The sequence below is a fragment of the Pteropus vampyrus genome, unplaced genomic scaffold, assembly GCF_000151845.1.
Source record: "Pteropus vampyrus isolate Shadow unplaced genomic scaffold, Pvam_2.0 Scaffold86, whole genome shotgun sequence".
Taxonomy (NCBI): Eukaryota; Metazoa; Chordata; class Mammalia; order Chiroptera; family Pteropodidae; genus Pteropus; species Pteropus vampyrus.
In genome coordinates this window covers 498,680-509,054 of record NW_011888867.1, presented here as the reverse complement: position 1 = coordinate 509,054, position 10,375 = coordinate 498,680, and positions in this window count along the sequence as shown.

Sequence of the window (10,375 nt, the reverse complement as noted above, 5' to 3'; positions counted from 1 at the left end):
CCTTAATATGCCATCAAGTCCCCTTCAGGAAATAGCATGCTGATGCTTGTCAGGCCGCAGTGGTTGGTTGGGTATTTATCCTCCAAACACCCTGTGTGGCCAATTAGGAACAGTACTAACAGTACCTTTAGATTTCAGCCAGCCAGTCTTTTGCTTTTTTTCTCCTTCCCCATTATAAACCTCTTTGCCAGCGCAAAAGACACATGCGTCAGAAACCCTGATGCAATGAGACGCTAATATCAGATTGCATCATATGATCCTAGGTGTGGTGCTCCTGAAACTGGTTTTTCTTGAGGCTGTGCAGCAGTAGAAAAGCGCTTTGCGGATAATACCCAAGAACTGGCTCTACTCGTCGAATGGCAAAAGTGATTTTTGGAACTCCCTGCCTCAGTTCCTCGCCACTAGCCTCCTAGGGAAAGCCAGAGTGACTTTCCTGGCTGAATGGGTGTGCTGCGGACATTCATCAGTTAGGTGTGTCATGCTGCCACTTACGTAGCACATGTTACCTGTGGAGGTGCACCTACCAGGCAAGCTGGAAATGACATTTCCTCCTCCCAAATGTGTTCTGCATTGTATCTCATTTTAATCAAGCAACTATCCTGGAGACAAACCAGTCTGGTGCAAAACCAGAAGAGGAAGAGGGAAAGAAGGTGGCTGAAGTTTCTTAGATGCTTACTAGGTGGTGGACACTTCATCCACAGAACTACGGAAATGTGGGTTCCACTTGCCAGTGCGCCATCACCAGGACCAGCAGGAGGCTCTCGGGCCTCTCTGGTGTTCAGCGAAGTCATACATCAAGTTAGTTTAGCCCACTTTTAAGGTCCCTTCCTGAAATTGCTTGCTATTCAACTTGGCCACAGAAAATTACACCTTCAATTGGAGAATTGATTTTCTGGTCTAGTATCTATAAAAAAAAATGATCACTAATCATGGGAATGATGCTACTGACCAACAGAAAATTGGGCTGAATGGTCTGTGTACAGTTGGGTTAGGATAGGATGATACAACCTAGATCTTCACCATCCAACATGGTAGTAGCCACTGGCCACATGTGGCTTCTGAGCACTGGAAATGTGGCTAGTGCCAGTTGAGATGTGCCGCAGGCGTACTTACACTGGATTTCAAAGCCTTAGTACAACGAAAAAATATGAAATATTTTGTTAATAATTGTATTATCTTGATTACATATTGAAATAATATTTTCGACATATTAGGTTAACATAGTATTAAAATGAATATCACCCATTTCTTTTTACTCTTTTCAATGTGTCTACCACAAAATGTGAAATTGCGCATATAAAATATTGTGCTTCACATTTTGTTTCTATTGAACAGCACTACCTTCGAAAGCATAGCTGGAAAACTGGTAAGTTGCTCTGGATTCAACATTTTCTGCCTCTGTTCTCTAGTTTCCCTCATCTGTTAAATGGCAAGATGAAGTTTGGGCTAAATTTCTCTTGGGGCTCCTTCTGGATTTAATATTTCTAGGTTCTGAGAACATTAGCAGGTGGGAGATCCTTGTCATCGTGTTTGGAAATATTTTGGGGAGAAGAAGATCGTATAACTTCATTTCTGCCCTTGAGTCATGAACTTTTAGAAACCAAAGCATCTTTAAGTATTATCGTTGGACCTTAAGCCCCCAGTCTGCAAGCCCCTCATGGGCTTGTGATTTTCCAGTAAGCACCCAAGGTGACCTGACTTGTAGTAAGCTGTCAGTATATGTTTGTTGACCTATATAGTCAACAGAGGAAGAATTGAAGCCCAGAGAGACTCTGAGACCACCCAAGGCCAGCAGCTAGCTGATGGAAAAGCCAGGAAGAGTACAGGCCAGTTCAGGACCCCTTTGGCGTGGTCCCTGGACCAACAGAAGCTGCATCATTTGGGTGTTTGTTAGAAATGCAGAATCTCAGGCCAGCCCGGATCTATAGATCCTGAAGCTACATTTTTATCAAGATCCTCCAGGTTATTTTTATGTCTCTTAAAGTGTAAGAAGTGCTACTCCAACTCATACCAGTTTTCTCAGGGAAAGCATCATTGTCTGTGCCCTGGGGAAGTGCTTCATAATCTAGTTGCAGGATGAGGAGGTTTAGGAGGCTAGACAGCAGGACTCATATGCTAGCTAACGAAGACGAAGATGTAAGAAAATTCGACAAATGTTTTCTGAGCCTCTACTCTGCTAAGCGCCTGGAGCCAATGCATCTGCTTCTCTTCCTGAGGGTTTGAAGGGCTTACATTTTTGCAGTCCCTGTCACCTGCACTTCAAGGAACAAGCAACCCCTTCACAAGCAACCCACCCCTGCCAGTCCCTCTATCCCTCCTTTAATACAAGAGAGTCCAGGAGCAATTCGAAATGAAAACAGGCATGCCTCGGGAGTTAAATCTAATTTTTCAGACCCAGGAAAAACAGGATCGAAATCAATTCCATCAATGTCTGCATGTTGGTTTGTAACCACCAGTCCCTCCCAATTCTGCAGGATGTTTGCATTCATGTTGTGTTCCGGCCTATGATAGAACCACAGTTTATAGAACGGATCTCTAATCAATAGCTCTCCAGTCATTTTTTTAGAGACTATCCCGCATCCCATCTTGCATAGAAAAACCATACACTGCAGAGATTCCATTTTCCCCTGGAATGGGAAAGTTGGCAGTATGGCTATATGGTTTTGAGACTAGAGAAAGAGCAGGACAAATGAATTGCGGGCCTTACAGATGCTTGCCCAGCACTGATTACGTAATGGAGCCGAGAAGCCAGGTGACTTTCTGATGAGGTTAAGAAACAGACTTTGAATGGACAAGAAAAACCAAGGCTTTGGTCTCAGCTGCAGAACTGGGTCATTGGCCTCGGACGTTAATGACAAGGTGAGAAGGAGGGTAGCCGGTTTAATAATCGGATGGCCCTGGTGGTTGGGAACCATTGCATTTCAGTCCACATCATGTCGTAGAAAACAGTGACGGCCCTTTGGAAAATGAACAAACTGAACTAACGTGAATTCCCGCAGTGCCAAACACTGGGACTGTCTGACTTTCACCTTCACTAAACGGACTGAGTCAGCCAGACGAAGGAAAGGCGTTCTTCAAAAGAACCAAGATGCTCCGGCATTTATTGAGCCCTTATTGTGTGCCAGGCATTGGGCCATGGGCGCCCCGTAGAAAAGCCTATTTAGCCTTTCTCACCTCCACGCAGTGTGGATCCTGCTGTCGGTCCCTGCATCAGTCTGTTTGGGCCACCATAATAAAGTGCTGTGGACTGGGGCTTAAACAGCAAACATTTATTTTCTCCCAGTTCTGGAAGCTAGAAGTCTGAGACCAAGGCGTCAGCAGGGTTGTGTCTTCTGAGGCCTCCCTCCTGGGCTTGTAGGCGGTTGTCTTCCCCTGTGTCATCGCATGGTTTCCCCTCCATACACGTCTGTGTCCTTATCTCCTCTTCTTTAAGGACACCAGCCGCATTGGATCAGGGCCCACCCTAGTGACCTCATTTTAACTTTGTGTCTTTAAGGACCCTATCTTCAAATGCGGTCCCATTCTGAGGTGGGGCTCACAGTTCCCACCCTGCCTACTCCCGGGGGTGGCACATTAGAGAGGCTGCGAAAGGGCTCCCTCAATTGTAAGGTCCTGTCCCCCTGTCAGAGAACCTGGGCAACAGGCTTTAGGTCAACGCAGTACCCATCGCACTTCCTCTCCAAGCCTCTCTGATGAGACTGGCAAGGAAGGCACTCACTCAACAATGTCCACTGAGCCTGGCAGAGCCCGCCTCTTTGTGCCTCAGTTTCCCTCTTGTGCAATCATTAGAACACCTTAACTGAGTACCCGTTAGTGAGTCGATAATCTCTTGTTTCATTGTTCACTGGAGTTTAATATGAGGTGTAACAATGTCAAGATAAAATACAATAATGTAAAGAATAACAAGACAGTAGTTACTTTTGTCTATTTTCAAAGACTTTAAAGGTATTGCTGTTGACTTCTGGGGCTCCACCCAAGCCATTTCTGTACTTACTCCACTGACCCCCACTAGACCTCTCCTCGCTGCTCCCTAACCTGTCCTCGCCTTTGTTTTCTTAAATATCCCCTCTTCCTAGAACCCTCCTTTTTAGTCCTTACCTTGCTGTCTCTACAGGGGTCTTGGCTTGGTTCTGAAGCAGAGGGGCCTCTTTGGGGCGAATAGCAATAGCACATGTGGTTCTATGGGCTTTAAATCTCAAGCAAAGTTACCATTTTTAGTAAAAGGCAAAAGATTTGTATGATCTTAAGAGAAACCAGAGTATACAAAGGTATCATCTTAAAATATAATCCTTCTCTGGTGTGGGCAGCAGTGATGCTGGGCATGGAGCCGGACGGTGCCAAGGCCCAGCTTCTACTCCAGGGCTATGCTGTTTCTGGGACTGGACCACAGGTACTGGCAAGTCCGCAGTGTGGTCTGAGTACCTGCTGTGTGCAGAACCCACCCCAGGCCAGTGCGTCACCTACTTCATGACGGCCTTAGGTCGGGCCCCTTGACCCTAACTAAGTCAGAGGGGTAGTATCCACAAGCCTCAGCTCCCTCTCTTCGCTCAGCAATTCAGGCAGTAGCAACAGCATGTGCAAAGGCCCTGAGGTGGGCATTCATTCTGCTCCTCTGAGGAAAGTGCAGAAGGAGGAAGAAAATGACTATAGACCAGGTGCTGTCGAGGTGCCAGCCCTGTGAGGTGTGTTCTCTGTAGGTACAGCAGTTAATCTTCATCACAAACATGAGGAAACTGAGGCTCAGAGAGGTTCCGAGGCTCAAGGTGGCTCAACTGGTAAGTTCCAAGGTAGCGACTGATTGGGACTCTGATTCTGACACCCACACTCTTTTTGCCCCTCTTTTTGCCAGGACCATGAGACCTGGGCCTCTCCTCAGAATATGCATCCACGATGTTAGGCTTAGGCTGTGGGCAGCCCTCCCGGCCCCCGGCCCCGCAACTGCGAAATGAAAGGGATAGGTCTGTGCTTCGTGGATGTGCCCCTCAGACGCCCACCATGGACGTGCCCCATGGATGTGCTCCCTGTGAATGCACACTGTGGATGTGCCTCTGGACGTGCTCCATGAATACACACTGTGGCCATGCATTATAAGCACACTTGATGGATGTACTCTGTAGTCACACACTCTGTAGACGTACACTGTGCCATGCTTGGTGGTCATGCTTCATGGATGTACATCGCAGACATGTACCTGGACATAGTCTGGACGGGTACGCAGACAAACATTTCAAAAATTGCAGTTGCTACGTATTTATTTCATTGCATACTAGAAACACGTGAATGTTTGTATAAATAGCAATCAAATCCATGCTTTCGATAATGAATGATAATTTCCTTTTTAAAATGATTCATTTCAGTTTAAAATAGGTGTCGATTTAAAGCAAGATACTCAATCAGGTGTTATGTAGATCTTGCAAAAATGAAGAAGGTGATTCACACACAACCTTAGTTTGAGAGACCAGGAGTTTCTGCCTCTGACACCTCTCCAACCTCTGATGTTCTTTGGTCTATGAAGAATCGCGAACTCTGACGATCTAGAGAAATCCACCGCGAGGAGAAGTTCGGCGATGGGCAAGAAAGGAAGCCCGTTTAAATGTACACTTTGAATTGCGCAGGTCTGGCCCCGATCCATGGAAAACTTCTTGGCTCTGGACATGTGACTAGGTGTGCAACCTGTCATCAAACACCAGCGTGATGATGGGGCTTAGGAAGCAGGAAGCTGGCAAGAAAGGAGGAAGAAGCTTGCAGGTGGGAACCTGATCTCGGCCTGTCCTGTCGAGTGCATATGTGAGAAATACAGTCACTTTTGTGTCCATTAGGTTGCTCTGGAAAGTATCACTTTCTAGCTGGAATCCAGTCCCCTCGTTTGAGGAATGGGAAGAGTGAGACCCAGAGAAGGTGTGCTGTCTCCAAGTGGAACTGAGTGGAGGAGGACCATGTGCCGACTCCCCACCACTCTGCCGGGAGCCACCCTGACGACTAAGCCACTGGTTACTTTTTATCCTCTGGGCAGTTTACATAATTACTATTATGCACACATTTTTCAAAAGAGTGCGTTTATTACCAAACCTCGTTAAATCGCCTGAGTCTTGGGCTGGTTCCCCTTCCCTGCCTTCCAGGGAAGGAAGGAATATGGCTGGACACAGAAGTGTTCTCCCACACCATCATTACCTGATGCTCTGTGTCCGAAACGGGGCTAGGCACCTCAGGACAGCCAGTCTTATAGTGAGAGGGTTTCCAGGTGACTCACAGGGCAATGGCGAGCACAGGTAATCCCATGAACGCAGGCAGGGCCCTTGCCAGAGAGGCTGAAAAAGGTGGAGTACGAGACAGCGTGGGAGGGAAATGGAGAGTAGGGACCCTGGAACTGGCCTGCCCGGGTTCGAATCCTGGCTCTGCCGCTTGCTGTGTGGCTTTGGACAAGTTAAATTGCCCCTCTGAGCCTCGGTTCCCTCCTCTGTGAGTGGTAATGATGATACTAGAATCTGCCATGAGGACTAATTTTGTGGACTAAGTGAACCCGTCTTAGAATGGTGCCTAGCACGTAGTAAGTGCTATTGGGTGGCTATTACCCTAGACCCTAGGAAGGCAGCCCCTAGGTCCATAGACCCCCAGCCAGAACAACAGCCCTAGCCCTACTTACACCATGACCTTGGACCACTTCCTGCACAACTCTGGGCCTCAGTTATCTCACGGCTAAAATCAGGGCATGATGGAGCTCACTTCCTAGGAGTCTTATGAGGAGTCAAAACTCGAATCCAGAGCCTGGCACAGAGGAGCTCTTGAGAAAGAAGAGCTTGCATTAGCTAAGACTCTTGTCCACGTATTGTTGGAATTGTGTTGGGAGTACTTAGGTCAGACTGCAGCAGTGAATGTCTCTGACTGCATGGATGGGGTGGGGGCAACAGACAAGACTGGGAAAAGACACAGGGTGAGGAGCCGGGAGCAATGGGTCTGAGCTGCCCTGTTCCTTGAGCGCTGGATGACCCCGGGCAAGGTCCCTCCCACTTCCTGAGCCTCCGCTGCCCTGAACCTCATCAGAGGTCTTCCAGTGAGGCTTCCTTGGAGGTTCCTGGGCCTCGGCCCCCCCACCCCCAGAGCATATTTCTTTTTAAAATAATAACGAACATCTGTTGGGTCCTTGGCGTGGACCAGGCACTTGCCATGCATGCGTGCATAGCAGAAGTTTGTTCCTCTTTACCGAATTATCCACCCCATTAAAGGACATTTTGGTTGTTTCCAGTTTGGGGCTATTACAAATAACGCTGCTCTGAACATTTGTATGTAGGTTTTTATGTGGATATACGTTTTTGTTTCTCTGGGATGAATGCCTGAGAGTGTAATTGCTGGCTCATCAGGTGAGTGTATATTTAGTGTTTTAAAAGAAACTACCAAACTATTTTCTGGAATGGCTGTACCACTTTGCATTCCCGCCGGCAACGCATGAGAGGTTGTTTCTCTGCGTCCTCATTAACATTTGTTGTCGTCGCTATGGTTTTTGTTTTAGCTGTTTTAATAGGTAAGCAGTGATGTCTCCTAAGGGTCTCGATTTGCGTTTCCCTGGTGATATTGAACATCCTCCCACGTGCTTATTCACCATTCACAATTCCTCTTCAGTGAAAAGTCTCTTCATGTTTTATGCCCATTTTTTGGTTGGATGTTTTTTACTGTTGAGTTTTGAGAGTTCTTCATATATTTCAGAGTCCTTTGTAAGGTATATGGTTTACAAATACTTCTTCCCAACCTGTAGCTCGTCTTTTCATCCTCTTAACAAGGTTTTTCACAGAGCAAAATTTTCTAAGTTTGATGAAGTCCAATTAATCATTTTTTTCTTTTATAGATTGTGCTTTGACATTCTAGGATCTAGCTCTAGGTCCCAAAGACATTCTTTTTTTTTTTTTGCTTTCTTCGAAAACTTTTATGTTTTACATTTTACTCAAGTCTGTGATTCATTCTGAGTCAATTTGTATATGAGATGTGAGGTTTAGGTCAAGGTCATTTTTGGGCTGTGACGATCTAATTACTCCATTGCCATTTGTTGAAAAGACTGTCTTAACTCTGTTGGGCATAGACAGGTAACCATGGCACTTTGCCACCTCTGTGCTTTATACATTTGTGGTCCCTGCAAGATTTTGTTTGAAGAAAAAATTCCACTGCAAAAATAGTTTGAAAACCATTGAACTGGGAGATGCAGATGTCCCTCCGGCTCTGATTCTCAGCTAGTTCTAAGACCTTGGGTGACATGTGAAGTGCAGCAGGCGGCTTGAAAGTCCCCCAGAGAAGGAACTCTGGGGTTCCAGCCTCAGTGTGAGCCAGTCCCCACCTCCTCTTGCCATCGGGGGCCTCCTTCTCAGATGGGTGCCTCTCACTGCAGAAGGAGCAGGTCCTGTAACTGGAAGCTCATTAGTGGGACAGAGGACATCCCTGGCCGGGGCACGGGCCTGCAGGGAGGCAGGCAGGGCCCTGGTGGGGAGCAATTACGAGCCGGCAACTTGGAAGAGGGGGCGGAGGGGGAAGGGAAAGGACCTGCCAGGACTTGAAAGGGTGCTTCACAACGCCACAGTTTAAACATCGCCTCCGCCCACCACACTGCTCTTTGATGTCCAGAGAGACTATTCCAGCCATTCCGCCCTCTCCCCTTACCCTGTGGATGCGGGAGAAGTTGCAGAGCACCCAAGAGGTGTGGGGAACACTCCCCCTGCCGCCCCCCAACACACGTAGATGTACCAGAATTAATCTCACCTGTCAGTAATGGCCCAGATTCCCCATTCACAGACGTTTCTCTCCACTCTGCCGTCCCTACCAACTGCAATGAGACCTGAAGGTCGGTTGTCAAAATCTCTTGATTTAGACAAGAGAAGGCAGCTAAAAATAAGACGGTGGTAGGTGTCACTGCTCACGTCAGTACAATGTTTTAAAGTTTGCGAAGCACAAGTGTCTTCTCTCTCGGGCCTCACAGCTCTCTGGTGAGGACATGGGTCACAGATTATCACGCCTGTTTTACAGTAGAGGAAACTGAGGCTCGAGAAGGTCAAGGGGCTTGCTTTTTCGCTTTTCTGGCTGCCTCTACTAGGCTAAAAGCTTCGAGAGGGAGGGCTCGGCCTTGCCTCGTTTACTGCTGTGTCCCAGGTCTAAGTACAGCACCCAGAACCTCATAGTTGCTCAGTAAAGTATGCTGCAGTTGGAGGCAGAAATGCCCCAAATGATAAGGCTAATTCGCAGCAGAGTTTGGGCGAACAGTCCTGGTCATCCTCTTTTTAAAACGAGATCTAACAAATAACAAATAACATGAAGGAGTTTGTGATAAGCGGCCCAAGATCTCCGGAAAAAAACAGAGGCACCGAGAGAGGCCAAATTCAGCCAAGTGAAGAGTGATTTTTCTATTGGAGCCCCAGTTAAGCAAAATATTATCCCCTTCCAAAAGAATTTCATTCTGCTTATTGGTAGACCTGTGTTACAAAAAATCCTACGTTATTATTTTAGAATTTGTCAACAAACAATAAAGCATTTGTAAAAATTTATTTTCTCTCTTCTTATATAAGTTTCCACATACTATCTCTGGGCCTCTTGGCTCACATAGCCTAAAATATTTACTATCTGGGCCTTTTTGCAGAAAAAGCTTGCTGATTCCTACTTCAGAAGGAGGGGAACCTGAACTTAATGCACAAGAGTCGGGGTGATGGGAGGGCATCCAGATGACATGCCGAGGAAGCAGGTGGCAGATTTTGTGTCTCTGGGCAGGGGAGGACGGTGTGGCAGAAGGAGAGGCGAGCAGGATTCCAGAGGCTGTGCCCTTTCCATGGCCAGCCCTGTCACGGCTTTCCGTGGGGACGCAGTGAAACCTCCCTGGGAGAGTCCTCTGTGTGCAGTGTGCTCCCTGGAGTCCTCCGCCATCCAATGGTGGATTCTGGCTTGCTACCTCCTCCGCAGTCAACCCAGTTCCCTGGAGCCAGGGCCTTCCTCCTATCCAGCTCAGCCCAGGACGCTCTGGGCCGTTGCCCTGAGAGTGGCGTGGGTGTTGGTTTCAGAGTAAGGGGCGGGGTCTTTGGAGAGGCACCACGTTCACATCTGCTTTGCCTGGCGTGACCCTCAGCCGGGACACCCTGGCTCTGCAGCTGCCAACTCGACTGTGCCAAGGGGGACGCTTCAGGCAAAACCTCCGCCACAAGAGCCTCGCTTCTCAGGCTCCTTCAGGTGACATGTGAAAGGCATGCACCCAGGGGCAAGGACATCGAAGCTCCTTATCTGGCCTGCAGCGCTGCTCAGAGAAGCATGGAAAACTGTCCTAGGGTCCTCCTTGAAACAGGAACCTCAACCTGAAACACAGGCCTCCTTGCACTTGGCCACGAATTCTTACTTTGCTTTGCCTCAGAGA